Source organism: Oncorhynchus tshawytscha, linkage group LG14, assembly GCF_018296145.1.
Source record: "Oncorhynchus tshawytscha isolate Ot180627B linkage group LG14, Otsh_v2.0, whole genome shotgun sequence".
NCBI classification, from domain to species: Eukaryota; Metazoa; Chordata; class Actinopteri; order Salmoniformes; family Salmonidae; genus Oncorhynchus; species Oncorhynchus tshawytscha.
This window is the reverse complement of record NC_056442.1, coordinates 31,126,097-31,140,425: the sequence shown is the minus strand read 5'-3', so window position 1 is coordinate 31,140,425 and position 14,329 is coordinate 31,126,097. Positions and strand designations below refer to the sequence as shown.

Here is a 14,329-nt window from a genome sequence, read left to right as displayed (position 1 = left end):
CAGGTAGAAGCCATTTGGCTTCCATGAAGAGATTTCTACGTGGAACCCAAAAGGGTCTAAGAAGGGTCCTCCAATGGGGACAGCTGAAAAACACTTTTGGAACCTTTTTTCCCCCTAAGATTGTATGTTAGGACATGATGTTGTGTTTCAGTGTTATGTTAGATAATGATCTTATGTTTCAGTGTTATGTAACGTAATAATATTATATGTTATGTTAGGTAATGATCTTATGTTTCAGTGTTATGTTAGGTAATGGTACAGTAAGCTCATGTGAATCAGCTGATTAGGTCGATGTTCAAGTCATTCTATGGCTCTTCATTTGGCATTGTATTGCCACTGGGTGGGTTGTCTAGCTACCTCCCCTATCCTGCATCAAACATTATAGATGTCCAGGTGTGCTTTAGTCCATTGCAGTGCTGGGTTATGTTGGGTTGTTGCAGTCAGGTCTGATTAATGGTGGGAGCTGACTACAGCTAACAGATGTTCCCAGATCTGTTAGTATATTACATTGTGCACTATTAGGGGAGCTGGCCACAGCCCTGGTCTTGCTCAGAGCAGGCAGCCCTGCATGTGTGAGATCAGACATCAGCAGTGATGACACAGGCCACGGTCTACCAGAGGATGGTCTGAACCTAGGACTGGTCTGAATGGTTACACAATGCTGTCACTATTATTGTCGTGTTATAATGTGTACTAATGCAGTATTGTGCTGTGCTGTATTAATGATGTCATGAAATAAGTCTTTGCTTGTAATTCCATGCTGCTTTAGGGGAGATTAATAGACAATAGTGCATTGTGACTGCTGTGGAGGGGGAGAGAGAGGGAGACCACCTGCAGTTGAGTTCATGAAAGACAGTCAGTGAACATCTATGTGCTTCCTTGGGGTCACCAGCAGCCAGTTGTCATCAGAGATGTATCAGCTGTCACTTATGTAATTTTACCACTACAGGTGGTTGGAACTGGGAAGAATATCATTCTTCACCTTGTCTCCTATCAGTTTTTTAGCCACAAGGACAGCTAGGTTAAGAGACCTATACTTTACCTCTTCACTGAGTGAGTTAGTGTCCTCCAGGAATATGCATAGTCTGTGAAGTAAATTGATTGGTTTAAAATACACTAAAACATTTGATTTGACTTGATGTGATTTGTTGGAACGTTATTAGATAGAGTGATAGTGTTTTAAGCCTCAGGGCAGCCAGCAGGAGATTCATTCTTAACTGTATTTGACCCTTACTGCTATTAGTATCAACTAGAGGTCGACCGATTAATCGGAATGGCCGATTAATTAGGGACGATTTCAAGTTTTAATTTTCAAGTTTCCGATTTTATTTATTTTTTATTTTTATATATATATTTTTTATACCTTTTATTTAACTAGGCAAGTCAGTTAAGAACACATTCTTATTTTCAATGACGGCCTAGGAACGGTGGGTTAACTGCCTTGTTCAGGGGCAGAACGACAGATTTTCACCTTGTCAGCTCAGGGGATCCAAACTTGCAACCGTACAGTTAACTAGTCCAACGCTCCAACTATTGCACTAAATGAGGAGCCTGCCTGTTACGTGAATGCAGTAGATGCCAAGATAAATTGCTAGCTAGCATTAAACTTATCTTATAAAAAACAATCAATCATAGGCAATATTAACCAGGTGAAATTGTGTCATTTCACTTGCGTTCATTGCCCGCAGAGTCAGGGTATATGCAACAGTTTGGGCTGCCTGGCTCATTGTGAACTAATTTGCCAGAACTTTACGTAATTATGACATAACATTGAAGGTTGTGCAATGTAACAAGAATATTTAGACTTAGGGATGCCACCCGTTAGATAAAATACAGAAATTCGAAATCCCAGACCTAGAGCAACAGCATGTATGTTGGAACATTGTTAATGTGGGAGGCAACCCGTATCCCCTATATAGTGCAATACTTTTTACCAGAGCCCTTTGAGCCCTGGTCAATAGTAGTGCACTAGGGAATAGGATGCCATTTGGACACATACGTGGACTTTATTAGCCTTCTGTAATGGTTTTCCTCCTCTTCGTCTGAAGAGGAGAGGCGAGAAGGATCGGAGGACCAATATGCGGCGTGGTAAGTGTCCATGGTTGTTTATTAAAACACAAACTGAACACTCCACACAAAACAATAAACGTAACGTGAATAACCGAAACCAAAAACAGCACCATGTGGTGTAAAACACAGACACGGAAACAATCACCCACAAACAAACAGTGAAAGACAAACAGGCTCTGGCAGCTCCTGGCTGGGGGACGGCGGACTGGCGGGCGGCTCTGGCAGCTCCTGACTGGCGGGCGGCTCTGGCAGCTCCTGACTGGCGGGCGGCTCTGGCAGCTCCTGACTGGCGGGCGGCTCTGGCAGCTCCTGACTGGCGGGCGGCTCTGGCAGCTCCTGACTGGCGGGCGGCTCTGGCAGCTCCTGACTGGCGGGCGGCTCTGGCAGCTCCTGACTGGCGGGCGGCTCTGGCAGCTCTTGACTGGCGGGCGGCTCTGGCAGCTCTTGACTGGCGGGCGGCTCTGGCAGCTCTTGACTGGCGGGCGGCTCTGGCAGCTCTTGACTGGCGGGCGGCTCTGGCAGCTCCTGACTGGCGGGCGGCTCTGGCAGCTCCTGACTGGCGGGCGGCTCTGGCAGCTCCTGACTGGCGGGCGGCTCTGGCAGCTCCTGACTGGCGGGCGGCTCTGGCAGCTCCTGACTGGCGGGCGGCTCTGGCAGCTCCTGACTGGCGGGCGGCTCTGGCAGCTCCTGACTGGCGGGCGGCTCTGGCAGCTCCTGACTGGCGGGCGGCTCTGGCAGCTCTGACTGGCGGGCGGCTCTGGGCAGCTCCTGACTGGGCGGGCGGCTCTGGCAGCTCCTGACTGGCGGGCGGCTCTGGACAGCTCCTGGACTGGCGGGCGGCTCTGGCAGCTCCTGACTGGCTGGGCGGCTCTGGCAGCTCCTGACTGGCGGGCGGCTCTGGCAGCTCCTGACTGGCTGGGCGGCTCTGGCAGCTCCTGGCTGGCGGACGCGGACTGACTGGCAGCTCCTGACTGGCGGGCGGCTCTGGTGCTGGGCAGACTGGCGGGCTGGGCTCTGGCAGCTCCTGAGATGGCGGGCGGCTCAGGCAGCTCCTGACTGGGGGTAGGCGGACTCTGGGGTAGCTCCTGACTGGGGGCGCTCTGGCAGCTCCTGACTGGCGGGCGCTCTGGAGCTCCTGACTGGGGCGGCGGCTCTGGCAGCTCCTGACTGGCGGGCGGCTCTGGCAGCTCCTGGCTGGCGGGCGGCTCTGGCAGCTCCTGACTGGCGGGCGGCTCTGGCAGCTCTTGACTGGCGTGCGGCTCTGGCAGCTCTTGGCTGGCGGGCGGCTCTGGCAGCTCTGGCTGGCTGGCGGCTCTGGCAGCTCCTGGCTGACTGGGCGGCTCAGATGGTGCTGGGCGGCGCTGGGCAGACGGGCGGCAGCTCCTGAGGCGGCGCTGGGCAGATGGGAGGCTCTGGCAGCTCCTGACTGGGGTAGCTCAGGCTCTGGGGCTCCTGAGGACTGGGGGCTCAGGACTCCTGGGGTAGCTCAGGACTGAGGGGTAGCTCAGGCTGGTTGACGGCGGCTCTGGCAGCTCCTGGCTGGCCGGCGGCTCTGGCAGCTCCTGGCTGGCGGGCGGCTCTGGCAGCTCCTGGCTGGCTGGGCGGCTCTGGCAGCTCCTGGCTGGCGGACGGCGGACTGACTCTGGCAGCTCCTGACTGACGGGCGGCTCAGATGGTGCTGGGCAGACGGGCGGCGCTGGGCAGACGGGCGGCTCAGGCGGCGCTGGGCAGATGGGAGGCTCAGGCGGCTCAGGACTAAGGGGTAGCTCAGGACTAAGGGGTAGCTCAGGACTGAGGGGTAGCTCAGGCTGGTTGACGGCTCTGGCAGCTCCTGGCTGGCCGACGGCTCTGGCAGCTCCTGGCTGGCCGACGGCTCTGGCAGCTCCTGGCTGGCCGACGGCTCTGGCAGCTCCTGGCTGGCTGACGGCTCTGGCAGCTCCTGGCTGGCGGACGGCTCTGGCAGCTCCTGGCTGGCTGAGGCTGGCAGCTCCTGGCAGATGGGAGGACTGGCGGGCGGACTCTGGGGTAGCTCCTGACTGGCGGGTGGCTCTGGCAGCTCCTGACTGGCGGCTCAGGACTGAGGGGCAGCTCAGGCTGGTTGACGGCTCTGGCAGCTCTTGGCTGGCGGGCGGCTCTGGCAGCTCTTGGCTGGCGGGCGGCTCTGGCAGCTCTTGACTGGCGGGCGGCTCTGGCAGCTCTTGACTGGCGGGCGGCTCTGGCAGCTCTTGACTGGCTGGGCGGCTCTGGCAGCTCTTGACTGGCGGGCGGCTCTGGCAGCTCCTGACTGACGGGCGGCTCAGATGGTGCTGGGCAGACGGGCGGCGCTGGGCAGACGGGCGGCTCAGGCGGCGCTGGGCAGATGGGAGGCTCAGGCGGCTCAGGACTAAGGGGTAGCTCAGGACTAAGGGGTAGCTCAGGACTAAGGGGTAGCTCAGGACTGAGGGGTAGCTCAGGACTGAGGGGTAGCTCAGGCTGGTTGACGGCTCTGGCAGCTCCTGGCTGGCCGACGGCTCTGGCAGCTCCTGGCTGGCTGACGGCTCTGGCAGCTCCTGGCTGGCGGACGGCGGACTGACGGGCGGCTCTGGCAGCTCCTGACTGACGGGCGGCTCAGATGGTGCTGGGCAGACGGGCGGCTCAGGCGGCGCTGGGCAGATGGGAGGCTCAGGCGGCTCAGGACTAAGGGGTAGCTCAGGACTAAGGGGTAGCTCAGGACTGAGGGGTAGCTCAGGACTGAGGGGTAGCTCAGGACTGAGGGGTAGCTCAGGACTGAGGGGTAGCTCAGGACTGAGGGGCAGCTCAGGCTGGTTGACGGCTCTGGCAGCTCCTGGCTGGCCGACGGCTCTGGCAGCTCCTGGCTGGCCGACGGCTCTGGCAGCTCCTGGCTGGCTGACGGCTCTGGCAGCTCCTGGCTGGCTGACGGCTCTGGCAGCTCCTGGCTGGCTGACGGCTCTGGCAGCTCCTGGCTGGCTGAAGGCTCTGGCAGCTCCAGGCTGGCTGAAGGCTCTGGCAGCTCCTGGCTGGCGGACTGGCGGGCGGCTCTGGCAGCTCCTGACTGGCGGGCGACTCTGGCAGCTCCTGACTGGCGGGCGGCTCTGGCAGCTCCTGACTGGCGGGCGGCTCTGGCAGCTCTTGACTGAGGGCGGCTCTGGCAGCTCCTGACTGACGGGCGGCTCAGATGGCGCTGGGCAGACGGGAGGCTCAGTCCTGACTGACTGGGCGGCTCAGACGGGCGGCACTGGGCGGCTCAGGCGGCTCAGGCGGCGCTGGGCAGACGGGCGGCTCAGGCGGAGCTGGGCAGACGGGTGGCTCAGGCGGCGCTGGGCAGAGGAGCTCTGGCGCCTCTGGACTGAGGGGCTCTGCCGGCTCTGGACAGGCGGGAGACTCCGACAGCGCTGGAGAGGAGGAAGGCTCTGGCAGTGCTGGACTGAGGGGCTCTGGCGCCTCTGGACTGAGGGGCGGAAGCTCTGGCAGCGCTGGACAGTCGGGAGACTCCGGCAGCGCTGGAGAGGAGGAAGGCTCTGGCGCCTCTAGACTGAGGAAGGCTCTGGCGCCTCTAGACTGAGGAAGGCTCTGGCGCCTCTGGACCGAGGAAGGCTCTGGCGCCTCTGGACCGAGGAAGGCTCTGGCGCCTCTGGACTGAGGAAGGCTCTGGCGCCTCTGGACTGAGGAAGGCTCTGGCGCCTCTGGACTGAGGGGCTCTGGCGCCTCTGGACTGAGGGGCGGAAACTCTGGTAGCGCTGGACAGGCGGGAGCACCTGTATTGATGGGACGGAGATACAGCCTGGTGCGGGGTGCCGGCACTGGTGGTACCGGGCTGGGGACACGCACCTCAGGGCGAACGCCTTGCATACTACGCCAAATCAACAGCTCTCTCTCTTCACTCTCCTCCAATTCTATTAACATCTCCTCGAGTGTCTCCTCATCTCCCATCTGTTCACTCTCCTCCAATCTGTCCAATAACTCCTCTACCCACTCAGACTCAGCCCTCAGCTTCGCCGACAGCACTGATTCAATCCATGGCTCCTTACGGTAAACAGGGGGAGTTGGCTCAGGTCTGACTCCTGACTCTGCCACACTCTCCCTGTGCCCCCCCCCCAATAAATTTTTGGGCTGTTCTCTTGGGCTTCCTACCGCGCCGCCATGCTCGTTTCGCCAACGCCAACCTCATTCTCCTGTAGCCCTCCTCACACTGCTTCAGCGAATCCCAGGCGGGCTCCGGCACTCTCCCTGGGTCGACCGCCCACCTGTCTATCTCTTCCCAAGTTGTATAGTCGAGATAATGCTGCCTCTGCTGCTGCTGCTGTTGCCTCTCCTGCTGCTGCCTCTGCTGCTGCTGCTGTTGCTCCTGCTGCTGCTGCTGTCTGTTACCACGCCGCTTGGTCCTTGGTTGGTGGGTGATTCTGTAATGGTTTTCCTCCTCTTCGTCTGAAGAGGAGAGGTGAGAAGGATCGGAGGACCAATATGCGGCGTGGTAAGTGTCCATGGTTGTTTATTTAAACACAAACTGAACACTCCATACAAAACAATAAACGTAACGTGAATAACCGAAACCAGTACCGTGTGGTGTAAAACACAGACACGGAAACAATCACCCACAAACAAACAGTGAAACCCAGGCTACCTAAGTATGATTCTCAATCAGAGACAACTAACGACACCTGCCTCTGATTAAGAACCATACTAGGCCGAACACAGAAAAACAACCTAGACACACAAAACAGAATGCCCACCCAACTCACGTCCTGACCAACTAAAACAAACAATTAACACAATGACTAGGGTCAGAACGTGACACCTTCTGAATTCAGAGACACTGAGCACCAGGTTCACTATCTATCTGTCTATGACTGTGCCTGTGCTTTATACAGTATTGTACACCACTATGTTTCTTTGTGTATGGAGTGGAGAGATGAGCTCATTTCCATTTGAATGTGTTTAGGCTGACTGCATCTATCCTCATTTATCCCACATGAATCAATAAACTCAAGTCAGGACTACAGTATGGGCTATTTCAAATGGCACCCTATTCACTATGTATTGAACTACCTGTGGCCAGAGCTATACAGTATAGTGTATGTGTAGTATAATTTGAGACAAAGTAGGCCTCCTATGGGCCCTGGTCAATAGTGCACTATATAGGGAATAGGGTGCCATTTGGGATGCAGGCAGAGGCTCTGTGAGCGACAGTAGTTAGCAGCAGATTGCAGTCTGGCTTGACAGGAGTCTGGGCAGTGGCCCATGGCTGAGTGTGTGTGTCGACCTTTCTGAGATCTGCAGTGTGTGTGCTGGCGGTAGCCTCTGAAACATGCCGCATACATGGGTGTGTGTATCCTAATGAGCTGCTGTTATGCTGAGGACTGTGTCCAGGTGCTGAGGACCGTGTCCAGGTGCTGAGGACCGTGTCCAGGTGCTGAGGACCGTGTCCAGGTGCTGAGGACCGTGTCCAGGTGCTGAGGACTGTGTCCAGGTGCTGAGGACTGTGTCCAGGTGCTGAGGACTGTGTCCAGGTGCTGAGGACTGTGTCCAGGTGCTGAGGACTGTGTCAGGTGCTGAGGACCGTGTCCAGGTGCTGAGGACCGTGTCCAGGTGCTGAGGACCGTGTCCAGGTGCTGAGGACTGTCCAGGTGCTGAGGACCGTGTCCAGGTGCTGAGGACCGTGTCCAGGTGCTGAGGACCGTGTCCAGGTGCTGGTGCTGAGGACCGTGTCCAGGTGCTGGTGCTGAGGACTGTGACAGAGACCGGCTTCTCCTGATGTGTCCATGTCCTCTGTCTTTCCCTCGGTAACATTAGTCAATCCACAGTCCTGCAGTGATAAGCTCTCTGACCTAAATGGTACCCAGGGCCCTGGCCAAACGTAGTGCACTACATCGGGAATAGGGTGCCATTTGGGGTGCTATCAGTGTATCGTTTCCTGTCCGTGTGCATCTAGAAACCACCTATTGGAATTGTACCCGTCTTGCACAATAGGAAGATCAAACAAGACAGAGCATAATAGAGCTTTAAAAAAGTATCTCTGATCTGTTATTGACTTGTTCTGAAGGGTGTGTGTATTAAAGCCCTTAAAGAGACCATCCAATATCTCTTTCTGATCAAATGATCCTCTTTTATTGTCGTTTCTTAACCAAAGCAACTGGAGAAAGTTGGCTTTTGGAGTTGAGATACACATTTAGTGGAAAACAGATTCACTCCTATTTATCCTTAAAGTATTTCAGTAAAATGCTGTAGTCATACACAAGTGAAAAGTCCCAGATGGTTTTGGTAAAGCTCTTATTCCAGGTCTGTGTCCGTTGCACTTTCAGTAAATGACATGGCAATGAAAGGTGGGATGTCAACCAGCCACGTCTCCTTTCAGTTACATTCCGTCAGGAGGTAAAGGGATGGAGACAGACAGACGTCCTCATGCAGCACCCTGACATGTAAAGACACTGGTATGAGTCCTAAATGGCACCTTATTCCTTATATAGTGCACCACTTTTGACCAGGGCTCTTGGGCTCTCTGGTCAAAGTAGTGCATAATATAGGGAATAGGGTGCCATTGGGGATGCAATGCTGGTGTGCTACAGTATCACTGCTGTATGAATGATGATCGATGGGTAGACCGAGAGCCAAGAAATAAGTTACTCTTGACTATCAGCTGTACCTTCCAATTACTCATTAACAAGGTTTGTTGCTTCTCTGAACATCCATGTACTTTAAACTTGGGGTCAGCTGCATTGACTTTCAGCCTCTCGCTCCCCTTCTAAATAGGACTACAGAACAGTCCTCCAGCTCTGTAAACTAGGGGCGATTTTAAATAATGCAGGGATCCAAATACTCAATTACTGTTCAGCCATGCACGACTCATCTGATGCAGCACTACAGTCTTGCGTATAGTGTGTTCCCAATGTATTTCCTATAGCCTGTATAATACATCAGTGTCTGTCTCCTAATGTGAAATACGACCATATATTGGATATTCTGTATGCTTGATGTGTTCCTTATGCATCCCCATTCCACTACCTTGACCTGGGTCAGGGTATGACCCCAAGGTACTGGTGGGGAGCGGAGAGTCGTTTTGGCTTTATACAGTATACATTATATCCCTTTTCAGGAGATATCGTTTAAAAGATTATGGTTAAGGTGAAATATCCTTGTCTTGACAATTTTATGCATTCTTGTTTGTTTGACAAATGAGTGGGGTGTCCTATTTCTACCACAACTCGTACATTGTTATCTGGAGCCCTACTCTTTAGCAAATGCAGCATACCTACTGTTACTCAAGTCCAGTCTCTCTGCTGTCATGCTTCCCTTGGACACAGACATATACTACCGGTCAAAAAGTTTTAGAACACCTACTCATTCCAGGGTTTTTCTTTATTTGTACTATTTTCTACATTGTAGAATAATAGGGATAGTGAATAATAGTAAACAGTGTTAAACAAATCAAAATAATTTTATATTTGAGATTCTTCAAACTAGCCACCCTTTGCCTTGATGACAGCTTTGCACACTCTTGGCATGCCCAGCCATTCTCTCAACCAGCCTCACCTGGAATGCCTTTCCAACAGTCTTGAAGGAGTTCCCACATATGCTGAGCACTTGTTGGCTGCTTTTCCTTCACTCTGCAGTCCGACCCATCCCAAACCATCTCAATTTGGTTGAGGTCGGGAGATGGTGGGGGCAAGGTCATCTGATGCAGCACTCCATCACTCTCCTTCTTGGTCAAATAGCCCTCCGTATGTGTTATTTCATAGTTTTGATGTCTTCACTATAAAAATAAAGAAAAACCCTTGAATGAGTAGGTGTTCTAAAACTTTTGACCGGTAGTGTATCACTCCCAGTGACAAATAGGAGAAACAGACATCCTTGCTGTCTTTCACAGAGTGCTGTGAAAATTGAATCTGGACTACTTCATTCTAAATGCTATCCAGATGACTACTGTATGATGACATGCCCACAGCAACAGATATAGCTGGAAACATAAGCCAGCGTCTATATTTAGACAGCACTGTAGGCTTACACTTAGACAGCACTGTAGGCCTACAGTACAGCACGGTACATCACCAAGGGCTAACGCATCCCACATTAGGCCACTCTTCTGCTGCCCACCTCCCAGCTGACTGCTCTGCCAGACCTATGATGTACAGACAGTATAGAACTGTATCTTTACTGTATGGCTGTCTATGTTCGAGACACTGGGACCAAGGCTGTGTCTGACAAGACACCCTATTCCCTATGTAGTGCACTGGGGCTCTGGTCAAATGTAGTGCACTAGATAGCGAATGTGGTGTTATTTGAGCCCCACCCCAGGAGTTGTGTATTGTGGTGAGTCATCATCAGAGCCACTCATTGACTCCTATAGAAGCCCTCTTCGCTCTGTGGTGTTTCACTTATGCAACGTTACACTTAGCAGAGAGAGAGTTATTATTCAGGCTCAACTATTTATGTGATTCTAAGTGGAGTCTTCTGCTCTGTGAAAATGTCTGTCTACAACGGATAAAATCAATTGCTATGCATTAGTCATGCAAACAGCAGTAGTCCTATATTCACTTCTTCATCCTGACATACTTACATTAAGAGACTCTCTCTCACACACAGTGGTGAGTCACTCGGATAGGGAGAAAGATGCAACAACAAAAATCGTCTTATCTTATAGTTCATTCACACGCCAAGTCAGTGGTTGGAGTGTCCCCCCTGTGATTGGAAGGTTGGGGGATTCGATCCCCGGGCCAGTTACCAAGGACTCTAAAAATGGGACTCGATGCATCTCTGCTTGACTCTCCGCATTAAGGAGATGGATTGGCGGTAAGGCCCTGCGACAGACTAGCTTCCTGTCCAAGGGGGTGTACTTGTACATCATGCTGCTTCAGAAACAGGAGATTGGCGCATTGGGCAGGAGCCTTTCTGGCTTGGACAGGATGATAAAGCCATTACCAATGCCCATCTCCTGGCCAGTTAGGGTGTGGTTGTGGTGCTCCCATGGTGTGGCTTTAAGATGAGAGTTGACTAGACGTGTTAGTTACAGGAGCGTGTGACTGTGTGTGATGGTGTAATTAGAGGCTGCGATCCAGACAGTGGCCTGAGCCCAGCCCTGCAGGAAGGAGCCCATTAAGCCACTTAGTGCAGAAAGAGAGTGGGTGAGATACCGTACATAGAATGTATGACTGGGTCTCAAAGATGATTTGATGCTCCCCTCCCTCCAAAGCATGACAAGAACCCCTCTCACACAGAAATCTATACTGACATCAGGCTGACATTAAGGGCAGTATGACAGGGTTCTTAGGTGAGAATTACTGTAGACGTGTATCACTCCTCACTGGATTAATCAGATTTAAAAATCAGGTCTGACTGTGGTTATTATCTGATATGGATTTGTGTCCCAAATGGCTGCCTATTCCCTTTATAGTGCAATGCATGACATAGGGAATAGGGCACCATTTGGGAAGGAATCTGAGTCTGTCTCCATTGTGGAACAAAATCACTTTCTGTTGTTTTCCTTTTCTCTCCATGTATAAACTGTCAATCACATGTTGGTATTTTAATACAGTGCCTTGCGAAAGTATTCGGCCCCCTTGAACTTTGCGACCTTTTGCCACATTTCAGGCTTCAAACATAAAGATATAAAACTGTATTTTTTTGAGAAGAATCAACAACAAGTGGGACACAATCATGAAGTGGAACGACATTTATTGGATATTTCAAACCTTTTTAACAAATCAAAAACTGAAAAATTGGGCGTGCAAAATTATTCAGCCCCTTTACTTTCAGTGCAGCAAACTCTCTCCAGAAGTTCAGTGAGGATCTCTGAATGATCCAATGTTGACCTAAATGACTAATGATGATAAATACAATCCACCTGTGTGTAATCAAGTCTCCGTATAAATGCACCTGCACTGTGATAGTCTCAGAGGTCCGTTAAAAGCGCAGAGAGCATCATGAAGAACAAGGAACACACCAGGCAGGTCCGAGATACTGTTGTGAAGAAGTTTAAAGCCGGATTTGGATACAAAAAGATTTCCCAAGCTTTAAACATCCCAAGGAGCACTGTGCAAGCGATAATATTGAAATGGAAGGAGTATCAGACCACTGCAAATCTACCAAGACCTGGCCGTCCCTCTAAACTTTCAGCTCATACAAGGAGAAGACTGATCAGAGATGCAGCCAAGAGGCCCATGATCACTCTGGATGAACTGCAGAGATCTACAGCTGAGGTGGGAGACTCTGTCCATAGGACAACAATCAGTCGTATATTGCACAAATCTGGCCTTTATGGAAGAGTGGCAAGAAGAAAGACCTTTCTTAAAGATATCCATAAAAAGTGTTGTTTAAAGTTTGCCACAAGCCACCTGGGAGACACACCAAACATGTGGAAGAAAGTGCTCTGGTCAGATGAAACCAAAATTGAACTTTTTGGCAACAATGCAAAACGTTATGTTTGGCGTAAAAGCAACACAGCTCATCACCCTGAACACACCATCCCCACTGTCAAACATGGTGGTGGCAGCATCATGGTTTGGGCCTGCTTTTCTTCAGCAGGGACAGGGAAGATGGTTAAAATTGATGGGAAGATGGATGGAGCCAAATACAGGACCATTCTGGAAGAAAACCTGATGGAGTCTGCAAAAGACCTGAGACTGGGACGGAGATTTGTCTTCCAACAAGACAATGATCCAAAACATAAAGCAAAATCTACAATGGAATGGTTCAAAAATAAACATATCCAGGTGTTAGAATGGCCAAGTCAAAGTCCAGACTTGAATCCAATCGAGAATCTGTGGAAAGAACTGAAAACTGCTGTTCACAAATGCTCTCCATCCAACCTCACTGAGCTCGAGCTGTTTTGCAAGGAGGAATGGGAAAAAATTTCAGTCTCTCGATGTGCAAAACTGATAGAGACATACCCCAAGCGACTTACAGCTGTAATCGCAGCAAAAGGTGGCGCTACAAAGTATTAACTTAAGGGGGCTTTTGATTTGTTAAAAAAGTTTGAAATATCCAATAAATGTCGTTCCACTTCATGATTGTGTCCCACTTGTTGTTGATTCTTCACAAAAAAATACAGTTTTATATCTTTATGTTTGAAGCCTGAAATGTGGCTAAAGGTCGCAAAGTTCAAGGGGGCCGAATACTTTCGCAAGGCACTGTATATGATTGAGGGTTACATGCAGTGTTTGAAAAAACCCTTTCAGGCTCTCTGAAACCAATTCACCTTTCTGTGTGAGGTTACAATTCTGTGTAAACCTTGGCTTAAGAATCTCCTTTTCACACTCACTGTTATGTCTGCCATTCAACCCTTCTCCACGGACTTGTCAGAGTGCATTATTGGACAAAGCTGTTGTCTGGTGAACACTGTTTTTAAAGATAGATTTATGTGGCGAAGCAAGTGGGAGGAACTGGGAGGGAGCTGCCTGGGGAAGTGTATGTGAAGGGAGGGCAGGGGAGGGGAGGTAGACTGCCGCAGGCCTAGTGTTGTGACTAGCAAACATACAGAGAGATCGAGGAGGGAAGACTGCTGCAGGCTTAGTGTAGCAACTAGCCAGCACACACACACAGCACAGAGAGAGAGGGGAGGATCCTGAAAGGTTTGGCTTGCACCCCTCTGATGTCACTGTTCAGCTGCTACCATTCAGCCGCTGAGAAGAGAGGTAGAGGGAGGGGGCAACAGAGGGAGAGAGGGAAGGGGCTTTGGCTCGAGAGAAGCAGGGAGAGAGGGGCTGGGGTTTTGGGGGGGGGGAGAGTGAAGGGGATCTGCTGAGATTCTTAGTCACTGGTATTGTAATGGCTGGGCATGAATCTATGGGCCCTATAGCCTAGCATGCTGCTTCTGCTGCTGGCTGAGAACACCTCCAACTGTAAGGCACCCTGTTCCCTATATAGTGCAGTACTTTGCACTACTTTTGTTAAAAGTAGTGCACTATGTATGGAATAGGGTGCCATTTGGGAGGTAAAATAAGAATGTCTAATGCTAGGCTAGTTGCTGAGATCCTACTGCTACTACTTCTGGGGCGGTTTAGAAAAGAGAGGGAGAGAGAGAATGAGAGCGCTGAAAGCAGAAGGAATGTCATTGTTAGAGCTGCTCTCATCAGTAAAGACAGCTGCCTCTGGTTGCTCTGCGTGTTGGACTGAGGGAGGCTATAGCAGGTTAGCTCACCCTACTCTCTCTCTCTCTCTCTGTAGAAGCTATCTCCCTGCAGATTTCTCTCTTTCTGTATACAAGCTAGCTCCCTGCATATTTATCTCTCTCTGTAGAAGCTAGCTCCCTGTGTATTTCTCTCTTTCT

The 14,329-nt window shown here is 51.5% G+C and overlaps 1 protein-coding gene across 1 annotated transcript in view; it reads left to right on the top strand.

The window, feature by feature from the left end:
• LOC112267008 (tripartite motif-containing protein 3) overlaps positions 1-14,329 on the top strand; it is a 44,406-nt gene that overhangs the window by 772 nt on the left and 29,305 nt on the right. The gene's annotated exons all lie outside the window — the stretch shown is intronic.